The sequence below is a fragment of the Amphiura filiformis genome, chromosome 10 (genome assembly GCF_039555335.1).
Source record: "Amphiura filiformis chromosome 10, Afil_fr2py, whole genome shotgun sequence".
Classification (NCBI taxonomy): Eukaryota; Metazoa; Echinodermata; class Ophiuroidea; order Amphilepidida; family Amphiuridae; genus Amphiura; species Amphiura filiformis.
The window spans coordinates 48,136,796-48,150,667 of NC_092637.1; the positions used below are offsets into that span (position 1 = coordinate 48,136,796).

Genomic DNA, 13,872 nt, shown 5'->3' on the forward strand with positions numbered 1-13,872 from the left:
TTGGTTAGAAGTCCTTAGCAACGAAAATAAATATGAAGATAAAAAAAACGCAAAAAATCACGAATTCTAACAACAAAAGTAGACAAAATGGGAATCAAGTAGAGAATTGTGAAGATATTTTCAATACAAGCTTATTTGTAAATTGCCCAAGATGATTGGCTACACATAATACGATACATTTAAAATCGAAAATTTCCATGGGAAAGGTAAAAAGCATACCCAAGAGTGCGACGGTCATTTTTGCAAAGGTCGCAGTACGTTAATAATTTGACCTTTAACGGAAAACGCGCACGATGGCCCTCCGACAGAAAGGGTTCCATAAGAAAGTAGAATCACCATTGTATTAATGTGCTATTCCAGATGAAATCCATACACCCCCTATGGAAGACATGACCTTAAGGGGTACTACACCTACCCAATTTTGTGCCTATTTTTGCATTTTTCTCAAAAATTATAGAGCATTGATGACAAGTAAGATATGTATATTAGGGGCAAGAACTACAACTACTGCACTGGAAAATTTATTTCAGCGCAGACAACAGTGGAGTTACAGTCAAAAAAGAGGGAAAATCAATAAATTGCCTTGAGTTGCTGAATTTTCAGTTCAGTAGTTGTAGTCCTTGCCCCTATAATATAAATATCTTAATTGTCACCAATGCACTATAATTTTTGAGAAAAATGCAAAAATAGGCACAAAATTCGCCAGGGGTATAGTACCCCCTTAATCTCCCACACAGGGAGTGTGAATTTCAAATGTAAACACCCATTCTGGTAGCCCCATTTGAAATTCACACTTCCTTCATTGAAGATTAATGATGAGGTCATAGGGCCCAGAGTGTTTGGATTTCAACTGGAATAGCCATCCTAATAAATGCCTTCCCCCCCCCAAAAAAAAAACCTGTTGGTGCGACTTTGACAACTTTTTACTTTTACTGCCTGATGACCAGTGCCGCCGAGAGCCATTACGGCCCCTGAGGTCTTTTTCTTTGCTTTTATGGGCCCATTAAGGTATGTTTATGGGCCCATTAAGGGCCCGGGGGTAACGCATCCCCTTAACCCCCCTTATCGGCGGCACTGCAGATGACTTGTAGTCACCTGCTTAGCAGCCAAATTAATCAAATGAATGAATAAATGTTTTATATTGCAAGTGAATATAAACCGTAATGTTCTGATGTAATTGTCTTCCATCTTCAATGTGACACCATGAGGTAATACTAATAAGGCTAATACAGGCTAACACCGTATTTCGTCAAATAGTCGCCCCCCTCAAATAAACGACCCCCACCACTTTTTTCAACCAAGATGTTTCAAAAATGCCGATATTTCCATGCTATCTTGTGTAGTAAGCTTACCAAGTTGTCCACATGGTTGATAATAGCGTCAATAATTGGCGAAAATCTGGAAGTGAACCAGAAGTCAGTGTTTCTAGTTCATAGTTCGTCATTTTAGCGTGAGTTTTAAGTTTACCTAATGATTTTAACAGGAATTATCATTCTAAAATTGACCTTGAATAAACGCCCCCTTTGGGAAAATGTAACGCCCCCGGGGGCGTTTATTTGACAAAATACGGGATATATTAGCCTTATTACCTCATGGTGCCTCTGACGTCTTTGGTCCAACATGCATTTTGTTGTTGCACAATTTTCCCACAATTGGGCCTACAGTTGAAATCCATACACCCTGTTATTGAAGACATGACCTCACTCTTCAACACAGGGAGTGTAGATTTCAAATGGAGTTGCCCATTTAGGTAACTCCATTTCAAATTCACACTCTCTGTTTGGAAGATTAAGGTCATGTCTTCCATAGAGGTGTGTATGGAATAGGCCAATGTCAAAAACACAGTATTTGTGATTTGTCATAATCCATGAGAAAATATCAAGCTAATTCCAGAAAAATACAGCAGCAATTTTTTTGGTTAAAAAAAATAAATCATGTTTTGCCAAATGAAACATGTAGCTAAATCCTATTCCACTAACTGGTAAGTGGTAATAAAAGACAAATTTTAATATTTTTACAATTTGAGGGAAAAAGTAATTTTGCATGAGCATTTCTCACAATTGTAATCACAAAATATTCGGCACTAGTCTAAGCATTCAAAATTTTGAGTATACTGTGAGTTTGGTCATAATTTTAATATTTATGTAAATTTTGGTAATTGGTTGTAGAAGACATTAGAAAATTTGTTTTCCAAAAATTAGAATGCACAACAAGAAATTAGTCCTGGAACTTGATTGGACTTTGGACTTGATTGCCACAGCATACAAAAAAAACACACACCTAAAAATGCATGTTTTGGCCCTCATTTCCAAAAATGTAAGTTTGACTTTTATTGCCAGTTAGAACTAACTAAAGAATTATGATTTTAGCTATGTTTCATTTGGTAAAACATGATAATATTTTTGAATCCAAAAAAGTTTGTGCTGTATTATTCTGGAATCAGGAGTACATACTGGCTCACAGTGTTGATTTTGCTTGATCACATCACCTATGCATCAATCAATCAATCTTTATTTAATTCAAAATACAATAATACAATGTTAACCATGCATCAGTGGCATGGTTAACATGTTTGGTAACTATTTTATTATGAGCTCATTAAGTAACAGCGAATGGAGAATTCTTTCATGTTCCACAATAGGGCTATGTATGAAGCAAATATGGGGTCTCATGCAAAATCATAATTTAACATACAAGTTTCCCTTCCCGATTCCAGAAAAATACAGCACAAAATGTTTGTATAAAAAATATTATCTTGTTTTGCCAAATGAAACATAGCTAAATCCTAATCATTTAGTTCTCAGCCGACAGTGAACAGTCCTTGAAGTTAACTTTATAAATCTAAATGATATGTAATGAAAGTGTATGTAGCTGGGATGAAAAGCTGACCATCAATTGAAAATTTTAACCTTCATATTGAAGATACACATTTTTCCCCCAAAGACCTCCATTTTTTTGGTGATGGGGAAAAAAATCTATATCTTCAATATGAAAGGTCAAAAGTTTCATATGATGAACGGCTTTTCATCCCAGCTACATACACTTTAAGTACATATCATTAGATTTATACAATTTACTTCGAGGACTGTTCAATTTTAAAAATTCAAATTTTGGGGGTCACAGACTTTCAAGTTCGTCAATGGAACCCATCTACAGTGTAGCAGGGATGCAAGGTTTCAAAATTAATCTGGAATTTCAGATTTTTTTGTCAACATTCCCGCACTTTTATTTATTTTCAGCCCATTGGGGGCTTTTTACCCCAAATTCACACGCCCAGATGTTCAGGGTTTTTTCTTCAGGTCTACTTATATCCCTGATCTAGCTAGCAAGTTATATAGGGAGATGACACTTTTCAGGGTTTTGCCCAAATTCAAGCCTGTTTCATATTCAAAATGTCCATGTTTTATTTATTTTCAGCCAGTTTTGGACTCTTTACCCAAAATTTTTGTGCAATTACATTTACATGATGTTCTTCTTTTTCACCAGTTTGCATGGTTTGAGGCTCATTGGATGGTGGCAGGCCCGTACGCAGGATTTCATTTGGAGGGGTGCTGGTTTTGAAAAAGTGGACTTTTTTTTCAGGGGGGGCGAGTTTGTGAAAAGTGGACTTTCTTCCCAAAATTCAGATCTTTTTGTCCACAAAAGCGTAAAAAACTGATTTTTTGCTCGCTACATTCGCAAATTTTGAGACTTTTTGTATACTTTTCCAAACTTTTCCTGCGTACGGGCCTGGATGGTGGTCAGTGGTAGTACTAAGTGGCAACTCAGTAATACATTGATAAAAAAAAACCCTATTGTCTTTAGATTTGAAACTAGACCATGTTTGACCAAAGTAACTGGTTCCCACTGCTCGCCCAATATCATGTCACAGGCCTGTACGCAGGGGTGCGGGGTGCGACTGCACCTCCCCAAATTTACAAAAGTATACAAAAAGTACAAGAATTTACAAGCGTAGCGAGCAAAAAAGGTTTTTTATGCTTTTTTGGTCAAAAAAGGTCAAAATTTTGGGAAGAAAGTCCCCTTTTTACAAAATTGCCCCCCCTTGGAAAAAAGTCCACTTTTTCAAAATCAGCACCCCCAAAAAAAATCCTGCGTACGGGCCTGTTAAATATTGAAAGAACCGCAGCACTCATCCTCAATTTGTATAATGTAAAATTCTATGTGAATCAGAAAGATTGGCTCTACGCAAAATATACTGTACCGGTATACTTGAATTAACAATGATGGAAACTTTTACTGTAAAAGTGGAAATTTTCATGTCGCATTTATTTTTACTTTTTGCACTCTAAGCAGTTAGCGGCTAGCATGAAAATAACGACGCACAAAGATATTCAGGTTGTGTTCAGGTTGGTGTATATGAAGCTTAATAATCGTGAATTTAAAAGCAAGCAAAATGGCTCAAAATTAGTAAAGCGCGAAAAATTAATCCCACAAACATATCAACTTTTACAGTATTGCGAAGATCACTTTGACCTGATAAAAATAATCTCAAAAATCTGAAAAACCTAAGAAAAAAACTCGCAGCCATCATCCCTCCGTGTTATTATTGCTAAAAGATATCAGTATTAATGTTACTAATCATCATGAAGTATTAAAACCAAATCATTTGGATTGGCGTGCGAAATTAAAATGGCCCGTGGCAGTTGAAATCAAAAATCTGATTCTCGTCATGAGGGAGATGCGATAATACTCAATTAGTGCAATGGTTATGGTATTATGGAACATGGTCGTGTGGATATGTTCATATAGGGTGATACAAGATGGTTTGCAAATGTAATAAACTGCAGACATATTTTTTTCAGGGGGTGGGGGTGCATGGGGTGGCAAAGTGAATTTCAGAGGGGGGCAAAATCGCTAAAAGTGGAAATTTACGTAATTTGGGTTTTTTGTCTCAAAATTGGGGGAAAGAAAAATATTTTTGCCCCCCGGTAGCGCCGTCACTGATCTTTTGGATCCGATCAAAGAGGTATGGTTGAATGACCATGGGAAAATGACCATATTTTGGGCAAAAATCACCCTATTGTGTAACATTTTGTGCCAAAAATGCACACTAACCGTGGAGTGCACAAACCTTTGTAATGCTCAAGATTAAAATTATCGTTTGATTTTGGGCTCTTGAAGTGCCCCCCCTTGGTAGTAGCTGCATGTATGTTTTACAGTGGTTCCTTTTGAGGACCTATATAAAATCTTTGTGGGCAGAGTGTAGAGGTCCTGAGGAAAAACTGGTATGCTTTCTCATATCCCTCCCACCCCTATAAATTGGCAAAAGGTCTGGTTTGTAGAAAATAAGAAAATTGGGTCAAAATATCAAAATTTTAGATAAATATTGTAAACTTTCTCTGAATAGGGTTCTCCTTATGGCCAAAATGAAGATTGTCTTGAAAAGGTCTGCAAATGGAAAATCCACACCTCCAAGAAAAAAATATAATCCTGGCTATAGGCCTGCTTCTGTCACCCTGTAAGCCTGTAACACTCCCCCGCCCTCAAAAATGGCATAAAATGCGGTTTAAAATACCATACAATGAGTATAGGGCATATCCTCCCCCATCCTCCAAAAAAGGGGAAAAAGAAACCATGGAATTTGTTTTTCATACTACTCCATACTTTTTTAGCCTAATAATATGCTAATATTATGACATATGACAAATGCAGACCTATATGGAGATCTTCCCAAAATAAGCCACAAGATCAGGGAAAGAAGAACCCGGTTTGCTGGCCACTGTTCCAGAAGTGAGGAGCCCGCATCAAAAATGGTTCAATGGATACCCAAGCATGTGAGGTGGAAACCTGGAAGACCTGCTCTGACCTACATTGACATTCTGGAAGATGGTACTGGACTGGAGGCAGCAGACTTCAAGACAGCAATGGAGGACAGGAAGTTGTGGAAAGCCATCACAGTTCCGCGGACACCAGTCGAATTAAGCAAGTAAGCAATATGCTAATGAAGACCTTTGTAAAAGTTTTCAAATGTTCCATTTTTATCAAACTGATTTTTAAATCTTCACTCGATCAAAAATAGCTAGTTTATATACAGCACCCCATATTAGTCTGCAACTCACTCCTCGCTACTTCAAATCGCACAAAATGGCTGCAGGCACCAGTAATTCAAACTTGTTGTTTTTCATAGTTTCATATGATTTTGTTGTAAAAAGATCTAATCAGGGATTTCATTGTTATTATCCCGAAAATTTGTGTGGCATTAATTTGAGATCATTGATCACAAACATGGAGATTTGTCAACTTGGTCATATAATACATTCCGACATTTCCAGGTTTCTATGTGCTGCAACCTGCTGTACCATTTTTGCTCGTCATAAAGTGAAAAACCTATCTGAAGAACCACTGAACCAATACTAGGCTTGTTTGTACTCATTTTAATGCATTTTTCATGTTGAATCTAAATATGCACATGTGAAGTGAAAATGCTTAAATTTAAAAAAAATTTAAAACAAATTTTGAACTTTTTAGTAAGCCTCACATCAGCATGTTTTTGGTTTACATGCAGAGTTAAAGCTATTAGATGTAGTTTTTGGTAACACTGTAATGCATAAGGTACTTGTGGTTAAATGCTTATTATGGCATCCAATTATGTGCAGATTTATCATGGGCGTCGTGGGTTGAGCCTTGTAGGTCGAGTGAGGATCATACTTGGATGTGATGAGTCTCTACTGAGGTGTGGATGACATTATAGCTATAGCTAGCACTTGAAATCGAATACAAAAGTTGGACGAATTTATGAAATGTTTCATTGACTTGATTTTGTAATGCTATGTTTGTTGTGAGCTCACTTACCTGGTTTGTTGAAGCAGCTTTTCTGGGGTATTGGTAATGATTGATTGATTGATTACTTGATTGATTGATCAGACAATCAATTGAAAGTTACAATGTAATTGTTTGATTTAGATTGAGTGAGTGAGTGAGTGGGGTTGCCAGAATGGCCTGATTGCAGGCTGCAAAATAACTAGCAGTTGCCTTGATGCCCTATTAAAGGAGTATTTCGTGATCCTAGCATCCTCTATTAATGTCATTTTTCATTAGATATCCACGAAAAAAAACCTATTCCCAAAATTTCAGTTGATTCCGATTTTATGTTCATGAGTTATGCATGATTATGTGTATTACACTGCTCCATAGACAATGCGTTGTAATTTCGTTCTGGTGCACCAGAACGAAATTCAAATTTCACGATATCTTTGCTAAACGAATTAATCTGCAAGAAATATTTTGTATATAAACATTATGTAGCCAGAGGTTTCCAGTGATATAAAAATCTCAACTTTTTTGAGAAAAGTGGGGGATGAGGCTGTGGATCACGAAATGCCCTTTTAATTGCTGCTATTCTTTAACATGTAATTACCTTGTAAAATTGATGTGCCTTTTCAAAATTCAGAATCCTTCTTTTGTAGCCTGCCTGATTAGCGTTACCAGGAACATTTAAGGGGAAATCTGAAAATATGCCTGTAAATTTGTCAAATTTATTATTTTAACTGGGGGAGGAGGGTGGTCAGTGCTGCCAATGATGGTTCTGCTGAGAGCCCGAAATTGTTCAAAATTGTAGGTTTAAACTGTTTTATTTCACACTATCTGATCAACTTTTCCCTTTCTGTTGTTACATCGTTTTGTTCGCCTGTAGGTGGGTATAGAGTATGGTATGTGGATCCAGGGTTTCTTTATCAGAAGTCTGCTTACTGCTGCTTATGTCGACTTGTCTAGTCGGACTCCGCTGATGGCCCTCCACACAACTCTGTTCTGCATGCAGTTCCTAATGTCTTCAGGGTCGGATCCAGGAATTTTTGATAAAGGGGGCGCCTTTTGGTCGACGACGAAAAAAATGTGTTAAAGGGTTACCCCCTCGAAAACTTAACGGTTTTGGCCCATTGTTTGCTGTTCATGGCCGAATTTGTTCCTTTTTTTTAAATTTCTTACAATTTTTGTATTTTTAAGTTACCGGCGCCCTTTGCCGAGTAAAATAAATCCGCCCCTGGTCTTGTCCCTCTAGTCCAGTATTCTCGATTAGTTGCTTATAGTCCTTCCATGGTTGTCCTCTTGATCTTTTACCATGCGTAGGCTGCCACAGCAAAACTCTGGAAGCTGCCTCTGTTTCACTTCTGGCATAGTGTCCAGCAAATCTCAGCCTTTTTGTTTTCAGCCTTTCGGAAGTCAGTTTGACCAAAATTATTGTCATAATGTATCCTGCAACAACCATTGATATTAAAAGGACATTTCATGATCCACAGCCTCACCCCCCCACTTTTTTCAAAAAAAGTTGAGATTTTTGTACCAATGGAAACCTCTGGCTACATAATGTTTATGTACCAAAAATTTCTTGCAGATTAATTCATTTAGCAAAAATATCGTCAAATTTGAATTTTGTTTTGGTATACCAGAACGAAATTACAACACTTGGCCTATGGAGCAGTGTAATACACATAATCAAGCATAACTCACAAACGCAAAATCGGAATCAACTGAAATTTTGGGAATAAGCTTTTTTCGTGAATATCTACTGAAAAAAGAGGATGCTAGGATCACGAAATCCTCCTTTAACTTTGAACCTGAAAACGATCAAAGTTACAAGTTAGCATCACTCTAACATGTCTAACAAACTTGTAATGAAAAGTAAATGAGATTGATGTCTCTCTCCTAGGACCAGCGTTGGAAATAGGGCCGGTCAGCCGGCCATTGGCCTGTAACTTTTTGGCCTGGCCGGTAACTTTTCTGACTGGCATCTAGTTGCTGGCCCGGCTGGCCGGTAACTTTCTAAAGTCAAGCCCGGCTGGCCTGTAACTTTTTGAGGCATATTTCGAACACTGCCTAGGACATATCAGTAAATCTGATGGTGTGGGAGTGGATATCCCTGGGATAATGGTGAAATACTACTCGTGGGATCTAAATTCTAAAGCAGTCATTTGTTTACTCCCATGATGCATTGCAAATGGTGTGTGCAAAACCCCATTCAGTAATCCCAGCGAAGGAGCAAAAAATTCAGTATTTTCGCTGTGAAAAAGTTTGCAAAAAACAACAGTATTATTTTTACAGACAATGTTGAAGCCCCATTCAAAAACAATGATTTTTGGTGTTGTTTCGGGGTTTATTAATTTTGTGTCCAAAACTTGAAACCAAATACGAATAATCCAAGTGGATAATCTGTGTGGTTTTTACATCCCACTCTCTAAATTACAGCTTGGATTAGAGCTTAATTTCTTTTGTCATTTTCCAGCTAATAATGGTAGTATTGGCCAAAATCAATAATATTATGGTCTAAAACTGGCCAATGGGAAAAGGTGTTCCAGTAGATATAAGTAATAAGAAACATAACAAAGGGAAAATTTCTAAAGTGTTAAAAAAAACCTCACTTTTTCTATCACAAAATAATATGAAACATAAACAATTTGCAAAGTGAGGAAAAAAGTGATGATTTTTTTTTCTCATTTTTAACTTCCCCTAAATCGTGCCTCAGCTGTCATCCAGGGCTGTCAACTCTCACGCATTGGCCGTGAGTCTCGCCCATTGGCTGTGAGTCTCACACATTCGAGCTGTCAAATGAGTGAAATCTTCCGCATCGTAAAAATAATTTGTTATCCCCCCCCCACTTTGTAGATTCTCGTGCACCATGGCTCAAATAATTAATCATTGGTCAAAATGAACATTGCAGTCGGCAAAAAATAATTCCGCCCTGGTATACCTCTGTTCGACAGTGTCTCACGCCAAGCAATTCCAAAAAGTTGACAGCCCTGGTCCATTACAAATTTGGTTAATTTTGTCCCAGTATTTCAAGCTGGGGGGTGTCGCAACTCCCCTAGTGGGTAAGCTACTGTACTGTTGTTAATATAACATCAACTTTTCTTCCTTAATTACTTATTTTCTTTCGTGCAATCAGATGCATATTTCTCATCAGAGCAATTGCAAACTTCAAGCTTCAGTTATTTCCTTGCAGTTCAGAATTCTGATACAAAAAAACCCACCATATTGTATGATGAATAACCCCATTGGCATCTGAACATCCACTAACCATGTTCCATGATTTCTTACTGTAATTGATGAGCCCTTGGCATTGCAAACAAATCCCTGCATAGATTACTAAGATAATCCAAGTGGATAATCTGTGTGTTTCTTTTATAAGGGACAACGTTATGGGAAGATTATATACGAGATTGAACGCCAGAGGCGGAGCAGCGAAACTTGATGAGTTGTTGTTTTACTGGCGAGATTAACGAATAATGATAGGAATCGCTAAAAAGAGGGATTGCTGCATTTGTGTAAAAGTTGTTGTTATCGCTTCAAGTAGGTGGGGTAGATTGGCAAATGATAGCACTGTGATCAAATTGTAAGATTTGCCGTTATCTTGGTTTATAGCGAACAGAAAGGGGAAAATTATGGTGTTATTCTAAAGTGGGATGTACGCTAATGGAAGCTTACATGGACTATCTATTTATCTGTATAGCTTAATGCTGTTTATCTAAATGTTGAGTTGCATTAAGACATTTGGTTGCAAGTCTTACTTGTTTAAAGGTTGTTTTGAATTTCTTTTAAATTTTAATATTTATTAAAATCTTTATGGTTTTTGATTGAGTCTTCAATAATCCAGGTTGGACTTTAGTCGGAAGATTTTTGTGCAACTTATTCCCGGAACTTATTATAAGTGGCTTAAACGTGTGGGTGAATTTATAATATAATTGGATTTTAATACATTACTACACAACATTAAATGAGAGTCAGCAAAAAAAGGCTCAGTTGGTAGAGCATTGGACCAGTAAACCAAAGGTCCCAGGTTCAAATCCTGGATGGTCAGTGGATTTTTTTGTCACTGGCTATTGTTCATTTGATTTCCTTTCTGACCAATCCTAAAATATGTACTTGCTTTTAAAAATTTTTTTAGTATATTTGTAAAAATTTTTTTTTAAATACATGTACCAACCTTAAAATCTGATAAAATAGGGTGCCTTTTTTTTTTATATTTAAATTATTTGGTATAAAAAAATAAATAAAAAATTATTAGATTTGTATTACCCTTTCCACCTGACCCTAAAATCTGCAAAAATAGGGTGGCATTTAAAAAAAAATTTGGTATGAAATTGACAAAATGTTTTGCCTATTTATAATTAATTCATACTGTACAACTAAAAATGAGACTGACAAACCTTAAAAATCATTGTTTAGGCGACGAAAAAAAGAAACACTGTTCTACGGGCGGGCGGACCTTTCAAGTAGTCGGTCAGCCTTTTTTTTTTTTTTTAATTTTGGAAATGACCCAAAAAATCACCAAAATCTGTAAATAATTTGCAATTTGAGAAAATACAAAAAAAAAAATTGTTCCTGAAATTTGGGTCGGCATTCATTTGTACAGGATAAATTTTTTCCCAATTTGAAACAGGGTTTTTCTTTTTTCGTCGCCTTACCATCATATTTTGGACTGAACTTGTTGGGTAAATACATACCTTAAGTGTTGTTTGCTTGTTTGAAATTACAAAACAGTGTTTAAAGTTTAAAAATAGCTCTCATGTATCTAACATGTAACTTATATGTCACATACTGAAAATATCTTCTCCAAAATAGCACTTCTAGACAATGTTATTAAAAAAATAAATGACTGGCAAAGCTCTCTATTAAGATGCTATCTTTAAATGGTTATATGTGACGTGTCATGTCAAAAGCAGACACTTTTGGGCAGGATCGTAAATGGAGAAATAGCCAAAAATCTGCCCGGGTGATTTTTTTCACAATTTGGGTTTGTTGTGAATTTGTGATGTTATTACTTATTAATGTTAAAAATATTGTCTGATAGTTTCAGACTGGAATATAACTGGCATCTTGTATTTTTTGAGACATTTTTCAAGGTAATTCCTACTCTCAACATTGTCAATAATATTTTTTAAGGCTGATATCTCAATTTCCAATTTTATATTACCATAACTTACGAACTCATTATCTTCGCTTAGGAATGTCCGATTTCATTGGGGAAAATGGCGTTATGGAGCAAAATATCTCTATATTTAAGATATGTAAAAACCTCAAAATTTATAACCTGCCCAAAAGTGTCTGATTTTGACAAGACACGTCACATATTAATGTTATTTCAATGCATGGAATAGGAATTGCTTGAGTTGAATTTGATTTTGGCCATTTTTCATTCCAATTCAATTAATTGAATCGAAATGTTTGTTTTTTTCATTTCAATTCAATGCATCGAATCGATTTCAATTCAATACATTGAATTGAAATGTGTTTTTTTTTTTCATTTCAATTCGATTCATTGAATCGAAAATGCATACATGTACTCTGCCATTTCACTTGTATTGTCAGAGTTACAATAAAGTTTCTCCCGCTAAAATGCCCGGTAAAATGTATCAGTGTCAGTAGTAAGAATTGAATTTGAATATGAATCAAATTTAAATGCTGTGAATTGAAATTGGTTAGAAGTTAAGTTCAATGCATTGAATTGGAATTGAAATGATTTTACAAAATAAGAATTGAATTTGAATTGGATCAAACATGTTAACTACAAAGAGAATTGAATCTGAATTGAATTGAAATTCATTTTCTGAATCAAAATAACATTAGTTGTTAAGCTCCCGTGGCCAAGTGGTTAAGGCGTAGGTCTCGTAAACCTGAGGTCCTGGGTTCGATTCCCAGGCGGGATCACTTTTTCTCCTTGTCTCCTTTATTAGTTGTGACGGCGAACCTGATGAAAAATAATGTTTATTTATATAATTCCCGTCGATCATGCCACTGTTTTTCCGTATAACATTAGTTGTATTGACAAAATCTAATGCTCTCTTCAGAAGTATATTCAATTGCTATCTGCTAAATAGAGCAGTAAATTACTATCTTCAGTAGATAACAATTAAACATACTTTAGAAGAACATGCCAATAATGCAATATAAAAAACATGTTCAGAATTTGCAGGAAGAAAAATAGTATAATGCTATCTTTAGATGCTAGCAAATAAAAATAGTTCAGAAAGAACAATAATGCTATATCTTCAGATGCTTATATTATTTTGTTCTACCATGTCTATGAATGGTAAGGATGGCTAGCATTACTGACAATGCAAATTTTGGGCAATTAAGGGAAGGGTATGAACGTTTTTTGGACAGTATTTATTGTGGGACATTAGAGCACATCAGACATATCGAATTGCATTCTGAATACGAAGAATGTCATTCTGATATCAAATAATTTTGATTTTTTGAAATTGCAATGTAATACACATTTTATGGCAAATCATTAAAATTGATACTTTTTGATATTTAACAATACTTGGAAGTAAACTTTATAAATCTGATGATTTATACTTAAAGTGTATGTAGGTGGGATGAAAAGCCGACAATCAATTGAAAATTTTGACCTTTCGTATTGAAGATATGGATTTTTTTCCCAAAACACCAAAAAAAAATAGGTCTTTTTGGGAAAAAAAATCCAATCTTCAATATAAAAGGTCAAAATTTTCAATTGATCGTCGGCTTTTCCACCCAGCTACATACACTTTAAGAATATATCATTAGATTTATGAAATTTATTTCGAGGACTGTTATATATCAATAATTTGAAAAATATCAAATTTTAATAATTTGTCATAAAATTTGTATTATATCGTGATTTTCAAAAAATGAAAATTATTTGATATCAGAAAAACATGCTTCAGTATTCAGAATGCAATTCGATAGGTCTGAGGTGCTCTCATGTCCCACAAAAATACTGTCGAAACGCCATAAACGCTCATTCTAGATCCCTTAATTCAATAATTTCAAAATTTCATGCGGTAGGTTTAATTACCATGCCCTTAGTTAGATACAGATAATTTGCCCATAGAGTACAAAAGGGAATAATAGACAGATCAACTTGGAACATGAATCTGGTTTCATTTATTC

At 35.6% G+C, this 13,872-nt stretch overlaps 1 non-coding gene across 1 annotated transcript; it reads left to right on the plus strand.

The window, feature by feature from the left end:
• Positions 1 to 12,568: 12,568 nt before the first annotated feature.
• On the plus strand, positions 12,569 to 12,642 carry Trnat-cgu (transfer RNA threonine (anticodon CGU)). Its single transcript has one exon. It is a non-coding gene; the product is annotated as a tRNA-Thr (tRNA).
• Positions 12,643 to 13,872: the final 1,230 nt, after the last annotated feature.